This window comes from Meles meles, chromosome 1, assembly GCF_922984935.1.
Source record: "Meles meles chromosome 1, mMelMel3.1 paternal haplotype, whole genome shotgun sequence".
Taxonomy (NCBI): domain Eukaryota; kingdom Metazoa; phylum Chordata; class Mammalia; order Carnivora; family Mustelidae; genus Meles; species Meles meles.
In genome coordinates this window covers 46,607,629-46,619,487 of record NC_060066.1, presented here as the reverse complement: position 1 = coordinate 46,619,487, position 11,859 = coordinate 46,607,629, and positions in this window count along the sequence as shown.

The following is an 11,859-nucleotide window of genomic DNA, read 5'->3' as shown; positions in this document are numbered from 1 at the left end:
ATTGATATTGAGTGGGTACTTACTGATATGAACATAAAATGTTAACAATGGTTATCTTGTAGGAGGTAGAAGGAATGATTCTTTGAGAATCAGGGAAGGCTTTCACTTATTGCATTATCCACATCTGTTGAATATTATGTACAAATATGACCTTTTAAACATTTTTCTAAGTTTTATTTATTTAAGTAATCTCTACACCCAATGTGGGACTCAAATTCATGACCTTAAGATCAAGAGTCACACACTGTTGTGACTAAGCCAGCCAGGCACCCCCAAATATGACTTTTTATTGGAAAGGAACCTCCACTCCTTTGACTCATGCTTACTTAAAGAGATTATACTAGTATTCCTTGCATCTCTCCTTTTCTTACAGGCTCCTTCCCGGGTATTATGTGGTAACTGAATTAGAAGAAACTCAGATAGTTCACAGACCTTCTCTCAACCTTTTCAGAGCCAGTCTGCCAACCAGAAGCATGCATTTCTTTATTGTCTCTGCTGTCTATGGCACCCTGCTTTATCTCCCTTCTCCCACAACGAGAAGGAAAAAACATACAGGAGAGCAAGGATTTTGCCTCTTTTATTCAATCCTATGTCTCCAGCATCTAGAACAATATCAGCACTCATGGAGCGCCCGCTAAATAAATACTTTTTGAATAAATCAATAAATTCCCTCTCCTCTCTACCATGTGGTGAGGTGCCTGCCCTGTCCAGAGAAGCTGGCAGTTGTCTATCAGTGCTGAAGGCTGAGCCCACTAACCTAAATTAGAGCTGAAGTTATCAAGTCCACTATGGCTGCACCAGGCCTTGTGTGTGCACTCAATCCATTGCTGCTCCGCATGACAGCTGGCATGTGGTACCTACCTACTGACCACTGAGTTCAACTCTTAACTTGGCTCCAAGTTCAAGAAGAAAGATACCATTTGTCAGATATATTCAAACCACAATATTTTTTTTTTAAGGAGTTAAAATAAATTTTTTTTCCATTTTATTTATTTTTTCAGCGTAACAGTATTCATTCTTTTTGCACAACACCCAGTGCTCCATGCAAAACGTGCCCTCCCCATTACCCACCACCTGTTCCCCCAACCTCCCACCCCTGACCCTTCAAAACCCTCAGGTTGTTTTTTCAGAGTCCATAGTCCCTTATGGTTCGCCTCCCCTCCCCAATGTCCATAGCCCGCTCCCCCTCTCCCAATCCCACCTCCCCCCAGCAACCCCCAGTTTGTTTTGTGAGATTAAGAGTCATTTATGGTTTGTCTCCCTCCCAATCCCATCTTGTTTCATTTATTCTTCTCCTATCCCCCTACCCCCCCATGTTGCTTCTCCATGTCCTCATATCAGGGAGATCATATGATAGTTGTCTTTTTATCATTAAAACTTTTGATTTAAAATGGACTTATTTTATTAGAAAGCTATATTGCTTTTTAAAAGCAATGTTAACTAAATCATGTGCTTCTACCACTCTCTAACATGTATGAGTAACCAAACATGCATATATAAGCAAATACACTCATTACTAAACACACCATGGAAAGGGGGCCAGGGAGGAATGATCGCACTGCAGCCTTTTCACTTATCTCTCTAGGCTCTCAGCAGGAAGTGTTCCCAGTGACCATTCACCACAACCTTTTCTCTCAGAGTATCTGTGGTCCAATAAAATGGCCCTATCCTGAGAAGGTAGGTGAAAGGATGCTGAGTTGACAGAAAGGAACACTGAACTCCATCTAAAAGGCCAGCGTACTTTTGCTTTTTTTGTGTTCTCACAAAGCCAGTGACCATTCAGCATTTTCAGAAGATCAGAGACCTACCTCTGCATGTATCTTTGTGAGACCACTTGCCTCACCCTTGCTGCAATTCCTACATACCTACCCACTGAAGACCAATGAGAAACCAATCAGGTTTTCCAGGCTTTTTACAAATACATCATAACTTGGGTTGCAGAAGTCCAGGGTCAGCTGCTAAAACTGAATGCTGATAGATAACTAACCAGTTCCACAGAATGCCTTGCAAAACTATAACCACTAAGTGACCAAATACGCACATGTTTATTGGTTTAGACCACTGTTGATCTCAAAGATTACTCATAGATTTAAAAAGAGACGGAGAAGGTGGGGCACAGATACTTTCGAAGATGGATTGGAAGTTTCTTACAAAACTTTACATACTTTTACCATATGATAGAGCAATTGAGCTCCTTCATATTTACCCAAAGGAGCTGAAAACTTATGTCCACACAAAAATCTGCACATAGATGTTTATAGCAGTTTTACTCACAATTTCCAAAATTTAGAAGCAATCAAGATGCCCTTCAGTAAGTGAATGGATAAAAATAACTGTGGTACATCCGGGCAAGGCAATAGTATTTGATTAAAAAGAAATGAACTAGAAAGCCATGAAAAGACATGGAGGAAACAGAAATACATATTATTAAGTAAAAGAAGCCAGACTGAAAATATTACATATTATATGATTCCAGCTCTATGATATTCTGGAAAAGGCAAAACTATGGAGATGGTAAAGGATCAGTGGTTACCATGGTGTGGGGGGGCAGGGATCATGTGTGTAGCATAGACAATTTTTAGAGCTATTATGTATGACACTATAAATAATGGCTATAAGGCATAATATATTTGTCCAAACCTGCAGAATGTACAACTCTAAGAATAAACTGTAATATAAACTATGGATTCTGAGTGGTTATGTATATTTATCAGTTATAATCAATGTACTACTCTGGTGAGGGATATTGATAATGGGTGAGATTATTATGCATGTGTTGGGGTAAGGATATATAGGAAATCTCTGCACCTTCCCCTTAATTTTGCTATGAGCCTGAAACTGCTTTAAAAACTGAAATCAAGAAAGAAAAGGAAGGAAAGGAAAGGAAAGGAAAGGAAAGGAAAGGAAAGGAAAGAAATGCAGGGCAAGGCAAGGCAAGGCAAGATAAGAGAAAAAAGGAAGGAAAAGATAGAAAAGAAGATCATATTCCTCAAGGAAGAAAAAAGTGAAAGAGAGGCACATTCCTGTCACAGAATTATTGGCACTATTTTCCCTTCTACCTAGCATTCGAAGGCAGTAGGGCCATATGCTTGCAAATGACATTTAAATCAACAAAACGAATGTTAAGATGAAGAGGTGGATATGTTGAAATGGGGCAGGGGTGTTGAATATACCTCCTTCCTTTCCATGCTGGTTCAAAACACAGGTGTCTTCTTGCCAGATCCTAGTACACAGTTTAGATTCATACCTTCCTCAATCTTAAAGCCTAGAAACACTTCTTCCAGCAAAACCTTAAGTAGCAACAAAATAACTCTACAGTCAAGCAACTGTATGGGTATGAAAGGGTATAAAATTCATCTTAAGTTGAATATTGGCTGAATATTAAAATCAACAGTTTAAAGGCCCAGAATAATTTTATAAATTAAGAATTACCTATAACTTGGGGGGCTCCTGGGTGGCACAGTGGGTTAAGCCTCTGCCTTCAGCTCGGGTCATGATCTCAGGGTCCTGAGATTGAGCCTTGCATCCCATCGGGCTCTCTGCTCAGTGGGAGCCTGCTTCCCCCCTATCTCTCTACCTGCCTCTCTGCCTACTTGTGATCTCTCTCTCTGTCAAATAAATAAACAAAATCTTAAAAAAAAAAAAAAAACTTAGCTATAACTTGGAGTGCCTAGGTGGCTCAGTCAATTAAGCATCTGCCTTCGGCTCAAGTCATGATCCCAGAGTCCTGGAATCCAGTCCGATGTTGGGCTCCCAGCTCAGTGGAGAGTCTGCTTCTCCTTCTGCCTGCTGTTCCCCTTGCTTGTGTCAAATAAATAAGTAAAATCTTAAAAAAAAAAAAAAACTTATCTATAACCTGAGAGTCATTAGTGCTTAAATTCTTAAAATTTCAGAGACTATAAAAGCAATACAGCCTGAAAATATATTTCAACCAACACTCAAAGCACTCAACACTAGGTAGGGTCAAAATATTTTTAAAAGATTGATAAAATGTCTGAGTTGCCTGCTAGAGCAGAGGAGGGAACAAAGAAAAAAAAAAGACAAAACTATAACTGCTAAACAAAACCAGAATTCCAGCCACTTGATATGCTTTTAGATAGCTGACCTCCCTTCAGATTCCTATAGGATTTCTTACTTGATCTGACTCCCTTAATACACGGTTCCCCTACTGTAATGGTTTAAGTGAGACATTCATTTGTCATATATGCCACTGAATACATTCTACAGTTCTTCTCTTGAAACAGAGAACATGTCACAAAAGCTTGTTTTCCCTCAGAGACAAGACTGTCAACTAAGCCAATTTCCTGAGGAGACAATTGTTTTTAACTTGCTGGTAACATTGTAAAGGGAGACTTGTTTTTGTTTGTCCATTTGTTTGTTTTGAGGAGACACCTAAGCAAGAAATTGCCTTAGATTTCAAACTCAAGACTAGACTTTGTCAGACAAAACAGGAATCTGCCCAGTTCCCTGCTTACTAATTATCGGAGTTGGGGAAATAATATTAACCAACCATTACTTACTAAGGCATTGTTCTAAGTGCTTTTCTTGGATTAACCCACTTAACCCTCAAAAAAATCTTATGAGATGAGATCCTGTAAGATGAGGTAACAGAGTAAGTAACAAGATCACAGAGACGATAAAATAAAGAATTGAGATTAAATCCATTTAGCCCTATTGCTACAGGAGGAGGGCAGAGGGAGAGAGAGAAAGAGAAAGAGAAACTTAAGCAGGTTCCATGCCCAGTGCCCAGCCTGACAGAGGGCTGGATCTCACAGCCTGAGATCATGACCTGAGATGAAATCAGAGCCAGAGGATCAACCAACTGAGCCACCCAGGTGCCCCCACTGGTGATTTAAAAAAAATTTTAAATATAACCTAATATAAGAAATATTTTTACTATAACCCATAGAAAGTAAGAAATATATTCTATAACACAACTCAGTACATGCATATATATGTATTATATTATAAATATATATACAATTGAAACCATTTTATGAAACCCTTCTCTTACTTCAAGCAAAGCATTGATATTTTCTATTATACTTTATTTTTTTTTAAATTGCTTATCACTCTTCATCAAACTGATTTCAGGATCCACTAAAAGTCATAACTTGAAGTTCAAAAAACAAGGCACTACATTCTTTTCACCACCATAAGAATTCTGTGACAATTGCATAGGCTAATGTGTGTAGAATATTTAGTACAAGGCCTGGTGCATCCTGTGTGCTCAATAGATGGTAGTAATTATTATTGAGCTTGTAAACTAGCTCTAATTATGGGAGGCAGAGACACTGAGGGGAAAACCATGACTGGGCTGTAGATGAATTTTATTGCCAGTTAGCATCTATCCCTGGCAGTGAGACTGGGAATTTCCCTAGTATTTTTAACTTGTACTGTAATAGAAATCCATATTCAGAGAGCCGACTGGTGGCTAACTCTGATTTCCTCTTCTCCACTAGAAAGAGCAATTTACAAATTGCTATGCTTCTCTGCTGGAACCCTCAGTATATCCCACTCATTGATCTATGTTTATATCCAACACTATTCTGGGCACTTACAAGCTATTCAAAATTGGTCTCCATGAAGAATCCAGCTGAAGAGATGTATTCATTTCCTACTGATGCTTTATAAATTACCACTCACTTAGTGGCTTAAAGCAACACAAATTGATTATCTTCCAAATCAAGAGGTCAGAAGTCTGAACTGGGTCTCCTTATGCCAAAACAAGGTGTTGGCGGGGCTATTCCTCTCTGGAGTCTCTAGGGGAGAATATATTTCTATATATTTTCCAGCCCCTTTTAGGGTTATTTGTATTCCTTGGCTTCTAGCCCCTGGCCCTTTCCTCTATGTAGTTTCAAGGCCTGAAACAGCAGGTTGAAATATCACATGGAATCATTCTGACAATAACTTGTCATTTCATCTCCTTTTCTACATCTTCTACCTTTGTCCACCCTTTAAGGAACCGAGTGATTACATTGGATCCATCTGAATAATCCAGAATAATCTCCCTATTGCCATGTAAGGTATCCTTCAAAAGTTCTGGAGATTAGGATGTAGACATTTGGAGGTGGAAGAGGGACAACTATTCTGCTTAACAGAGGAGAAAAACCACCCATAATAAGATATAACAACAATAACAACACATAACATTAACTGAGTATTTACTAGGCATTGTTCTCAGTGCTTAACTTGCCTTGACTCATTTCCTTGTAGAGAAACTAAGGCTCCAGGAGATAATGCAAATTGCCCATAGTTGTATAGATAGTGTCAAACCCAGAACTGCCTGACTTCAAAGAGCATGCTGTCTGTCCACCCCTTCACTACATACGAATAAATATTAAATGTGTATACATTTAGTGGTTTGCAACTTCTCCCCATCATGAACTCCTTTTATTCGTTTTCCCCAGGGACATTATTTTGAAAGATTTGTATAGTAAGTATTTTTCTTCATTAATCAAAGGCAAATTTCTAATTGTAACATCTGGTAGCTCTGAGCTAGTCTCTTTGCCTCTTTTTGGATTTATATAGTTCTAGCCAAAATAATGCAAAATAATATTTTATTTAATATGTTCTGGTATCATTTTGGAATACTGAAAATGGAAACAAATAACCCCCTTTGTAGATGCCTAGGAGTTCAGAGAAGAAGTAAATGAATGCGATGGAGAACTGTCAGAAAAAATGGGGTCTGACTTCAGTCTCAGGGAAGTAGGTATTTGAGACAGACCAGAGAAGAACAAAGAACATGCATGATGCCCAGGAAATGGGAAAATATATATGTAAAGATGAAATGTAGGCACCTTGTTAGGGAGAACTGGAAAAAGAGACTAAAGGAGAATAAATAAAGCACCGATGCTTTGAAAGAGGTAAATAAGGTTGAATTTAACCAGGAAGGATAATGCAGAGGCTGGAAAGTTTCTGAGCAGGAATTGTTGGGCTTGGAGAGGTTAATCAGGTAGAACAAAGAGAAAGAAAAGAGGAAGGAAGAAACTGGCAACTGTAATTCGCCTTCCAGGAGGGATATTGGGTGGCTGAGTGGCATGGAAGGAGGTGGGGACTAACTTTTCACTATATCCCCTTTTGATTCCTCTAAATTTGATGCAATATACATATATTAGCTAGTAATATATGGATACATACATTATAAATACATCATATATCTGAAATATATTGATACATGTATATAAGACTATCTTTACAGATTCAAAGTGCCATATAGGTAAAGCTAGGCATCTACTCTTTGTACACTTAAGAGCTCAGGATAAACCACTCTGTCATTCTGCCCATCCCTGCCCCTGAGTAAAACAACTTCAGCAATTTTCTCATTGGCTTAAAAAAAAAAAAACTGGGTCTCTTGTTTATCAACTTCATTCTAGGCATCAACTCAAGGTTGGGCTAGTGCCCAGGTATTTTGCATTACTTTTATATGTTTGTCCAACTTGAATGAAAATCTACTTCAGAAATGACTCAGAAATCTCATGGGATCATGTCATTTATCCCCAGGATCCAGGATCAGTAATAGAATAACAAGGCCTACACATTCGGACTTGCCCAGAGTCCAGGTTCAGACAATGCCTGAAAACTGGCCTCATCCTCACACCCTAGATCAACAGGTATCCTACTGTTATCTTGTTTTTAAGAGTTAACTAATGAAATAATTCTGTCACTGGGAAACCTCGGTAGCTCCATCAGTTAAGCTCTACCTTTGGCTCAGGTATCAGCTCCCTGCTCAGCAGGGACCATGCTTCTTCCTCTCCTTCTGTCCCTCTGCCCCCTTGTGCTCAATCTTTCTCTCTCTCAAATAAATAAACAAAATCTTAAAAAATAAAAAAAGAAAGAACTCCATCACTATTTTTGTGGGAAGATATTGAACCTTTGCACTTTCTAAACCCATACTTTTTATGTAGCATTAGAAAGCTCAACAGTCAAAGCAAGCACCTTATAAATGCCAAGACAGGAACACCAGGGTGGCTCAGTCGGTTAAACATCTGCCTTCAGCTCAGGTCAAGATCCCAGGATCCTGGGATCAACTCCCACATCAGGCTCCCTGCTCAGTAGAGAGCCTGCTTCTCCCTCTCCCTCTGCTGCTCCACCTGCTTGTGCACTCATTCTCTCTCTGACAAATAAATAAATAAAATATTTTTAAATAAATAAATAAATAGATGCAAAGGCAGCCAACCTGCTGCATTAGTGCTGTGTGGTAACTGAGGCAATATGAGGGCTTTGGAATTCTTTAAATGGTTTGACTTTTAGGGAAAGACCTGCATTAGAAAAAATTCCTTGGGGGCACCTGGATGGCTCAGTTGGTTAGGTGTTTCACTCCTGATTTGGGTTCAGGTCATCAGGGTAGTGGGATCGAGCTCCCCAATCAGGCTCTGTGTTGGGCATTGAGCCTCTCCCCCTCCCTCTCTCTCTCTTTCTAATAAAAAAATAAAAAAATAAAAAGTTTTAAAAAAAAGGAAAGAAAGAAAACTATTTCTTAATCAGGTTGTCATTTACCTGCATTCAAACCATAGTACTAAGCTCTTGCTAAGCTCTTGCTAAGAGCTTAGATATTACAAATGAGATTATATAAACAAGCTACAGCAGGAATAGGAAATATAATAAAACAAAACGGACTGGCACAACTAGATCCCCAAAGGCAATCTGGTTACTCTTTGCACATTTTCCCAATTTCCATGTATAAGATTAAGTGCTTTATTATATGAATGAAAGTGTTACATCAATTACCTGATGCCTCTGCTTTACGTTAGTCAGTGGAGAAATCTTTATTGCGCTCCCCACAGATGAGTGATTTTAGAAATCGTGTTAACAGGAAAACATCCAAGGTAAATAATTGCTAAGCCTCTGAAAACTGTTACCTCTTCTCTTGGAACTTCTGGAAGGCAGGAAATACCCTATGTTTTTCTATATGTGCCTAGCACAGTGCTTCCCTTCAAATGACACTAAACTGGAATGAAGAAATTCTTAAGGCAGAGCCTTGATTCAAAACTGAAATTAATGTGTCCCAATTCATGAAGCATTTCCACATCTGTTATCTCATTCATTCCTCTTATAACCCCTATGAACAACAACAGCAAGTTTCAGTAAAGGTATACAATGTGGGTAGTAAAAGAGAGACGGAGCTTGAAACCAAGCACAATATTATTAACATGTCTTTATATGCGATTAAGGCCAGTCATAATTATGCAAAATTAAAGGCCCTGGCCATTCACCTACAAATTATAGGTAAGACATTACACACTCATATTATGGAACTCAATTCTTTTTTTTTTTAAGATTTCATTTATTTGAGAGAGAGAGACAGAGCGAGAGAGCATGAAAGGGGAGGTCAGAGAGAGAAGCAGACTCCCCATGGAGCTGGGAGCCCTATGTGGGACTTGATCCCAGGACTCCGGGACCACAACCCGAGCCGAAGGCAGTCGCCCAACCAACCAAGCCACCCAGGAGCCCCTGGAACTCAACTCTTAAAACATTTTATTGCGCAGGGGCCATGCTAATCTTCTTCCAATTTTAGTATATGTGCTGCCGAAGTTACGCTGAAAAGAAATTAAAAAAAAAAAATCAAAAAAAATTTTTATTGCCCGAGTATAGCAGAGTACAGACTTGACTCACTATGGCTTTTGCTCCCTTATTTCATGCACGCCCATGAGTGGTCCTGAAAGACATGGTTTTCATTCCCAGACCTTGTAGTCTTCTCTAAATATACCAAAAATCTTCTGGGAACAACATTTTTCCTATCTGTAATACCAAAAATGATCCCTCCCTTTGAACTGCACCTTCAGATCACCTCGTTCCATCTTTTCCCAATCATTTATATTCTGCAAAATAATAGTGATTCATCATTCATTACCTGTCTAGCAACCGCCACATTTTAGAATGAATATTACTGAATCTCCTTAAGTATTTCTGTTAAATATTTGCATGTTTATATATATGTACACTCTGCTATGTCTCCAATGTAACATTTACTGACCGAGGTATCTCAGGCATTTAGTTCAGATGTGCTGTTTGAGTATTAAGTAAAAATATACACGATGCATTTTTTCTAGTGTTCATCAATTAATAATAGAATATATGAAGAAAGATGCAAATTTATGATATTTGGCTCTTTTATATTTGTAGGTCATAGCTTTACTGTAATTCTACGATATATATCAAAGACTTAATTAAGAGAGCTTTCTGATGCAATGAACTTGAGTTAAACTGTCTGCTTAACCCAGTTCTATCACCTTCTACTTGTAATACCTGAGGCAGGAACTCTACTCTTAGGCTCAGTTTTTCCATCTTTAAACTGGGAATTGTTGAGTAAAACACTTGCCACCACTCCCCCATCCCAACTCCTACTGTAATACTGCCTAGATGGGGGCAGGCTTCAGTTTGTTCTTCCTATGATTAAGTGGGTACAAGATTAGCAAGCCCACTTGCCCATTATCTCTAAAAAGTGTTCTCCAAATTTAGAATAAAATAGGTATTTTGGTCTCCATCCCCACTGCTCTTTTGCATGCTTCTCAGTTGACCCTGATCTTTGAGTAAAGAATATCATTTATTAGTCCCATTCCACATATCAGAAGGGATAATAATTAAAACATTATCATCACCTTTGTCAGTAGCAATGTGGAGAATTTATCTTTGTATGTCCCGTATCATATATCAAAAATCCATTCACATTATAGACATTCAATACATGTTGGATTAAATTGTTAATATGTAAAAGAAAAAGCAAATTATACTCAATGGAATTAGTTCCACAAATCTGAAGTTATTCCTAACAGTAAACTGTTATTAAAGAGATATATCGACAGTTTACAATTACTAGATTGAATGCTTTAAAAGATATTCTTGCTCACATATAAAATAATTCTTCATATAACAGTATGTTGACTTTACCATATCATTCACACTCCATCTCTCAGCAGTCTAATATCACTTTGTGAGAGCAGTTGAACAGATTCAGAATGCAGCCATATAATTTTCTTGGTTCAGATCCTGGCTCTGCCACTTAATAGCTGTGGGACCTTACACAAGTAATTAACATCTCTGTACCTCAGTTTCTACATCAAAATGAGAATAACAACATCATCTAATGAATAGTACTGTTGTATTGAATGAGTTATTACATGTAAATTGTTTAGAAGAGGGGTACCTGGGTGGCTCAGTCATTAAGTGTCTGCCTTCAGCTCCGGTCATGATCCCACGGTCCTGGGATGAAGCCCCGTATCGGGCTCTCCGCTCAGAGTGAAGCCTGTTTCTCCCTCTCCCACTCCCCCTGCTTGTGTTTTCTCTCTCCCTATCTGTCAAATAAATAAATAGAAAATCTTTAAAAAAATTGTTTAGAAGGGTGTCCAACACATAGCAAATATTAATAATGTTCTGTTATAGCTATTGTTGTTGTTGTTGTTTTAGAAATTCAGTACCTGATGTCCATACCCCCATAATCCACAAAGAACTTGAAAGATAAGATTATGGAGATTATGATTAGCCAGAGTCTCTTCCTCCAGAGTTCTGAGCTCTGAAATAACACCAACACCATAGACAAGTCACTAGGGAAGTCAGAGGAGCCAGCTCTCTGAGATGCAGATAGTGAGGACTTCTGACTGGGTAATAACTGTTCTATGAACTTGTTAAGGTCCTCTAGTCAAAAACCACCAGGAACACATCTACAGTTCTATAAAACTGGGTGTATTGACTCATTGCAAGGAGAAGAAATGTATACCATGGGGAACGATGAGGTATCTCAATAATGTCAGAAAAAACGTACTGTAGGACTTCACCTTGTGTCAGGTTATTTGGGGGAACATTGAAGAAAACAGACATCTTTCCCACATTGGATGCTGTCTGGAAGAGTAATTCTCTAAT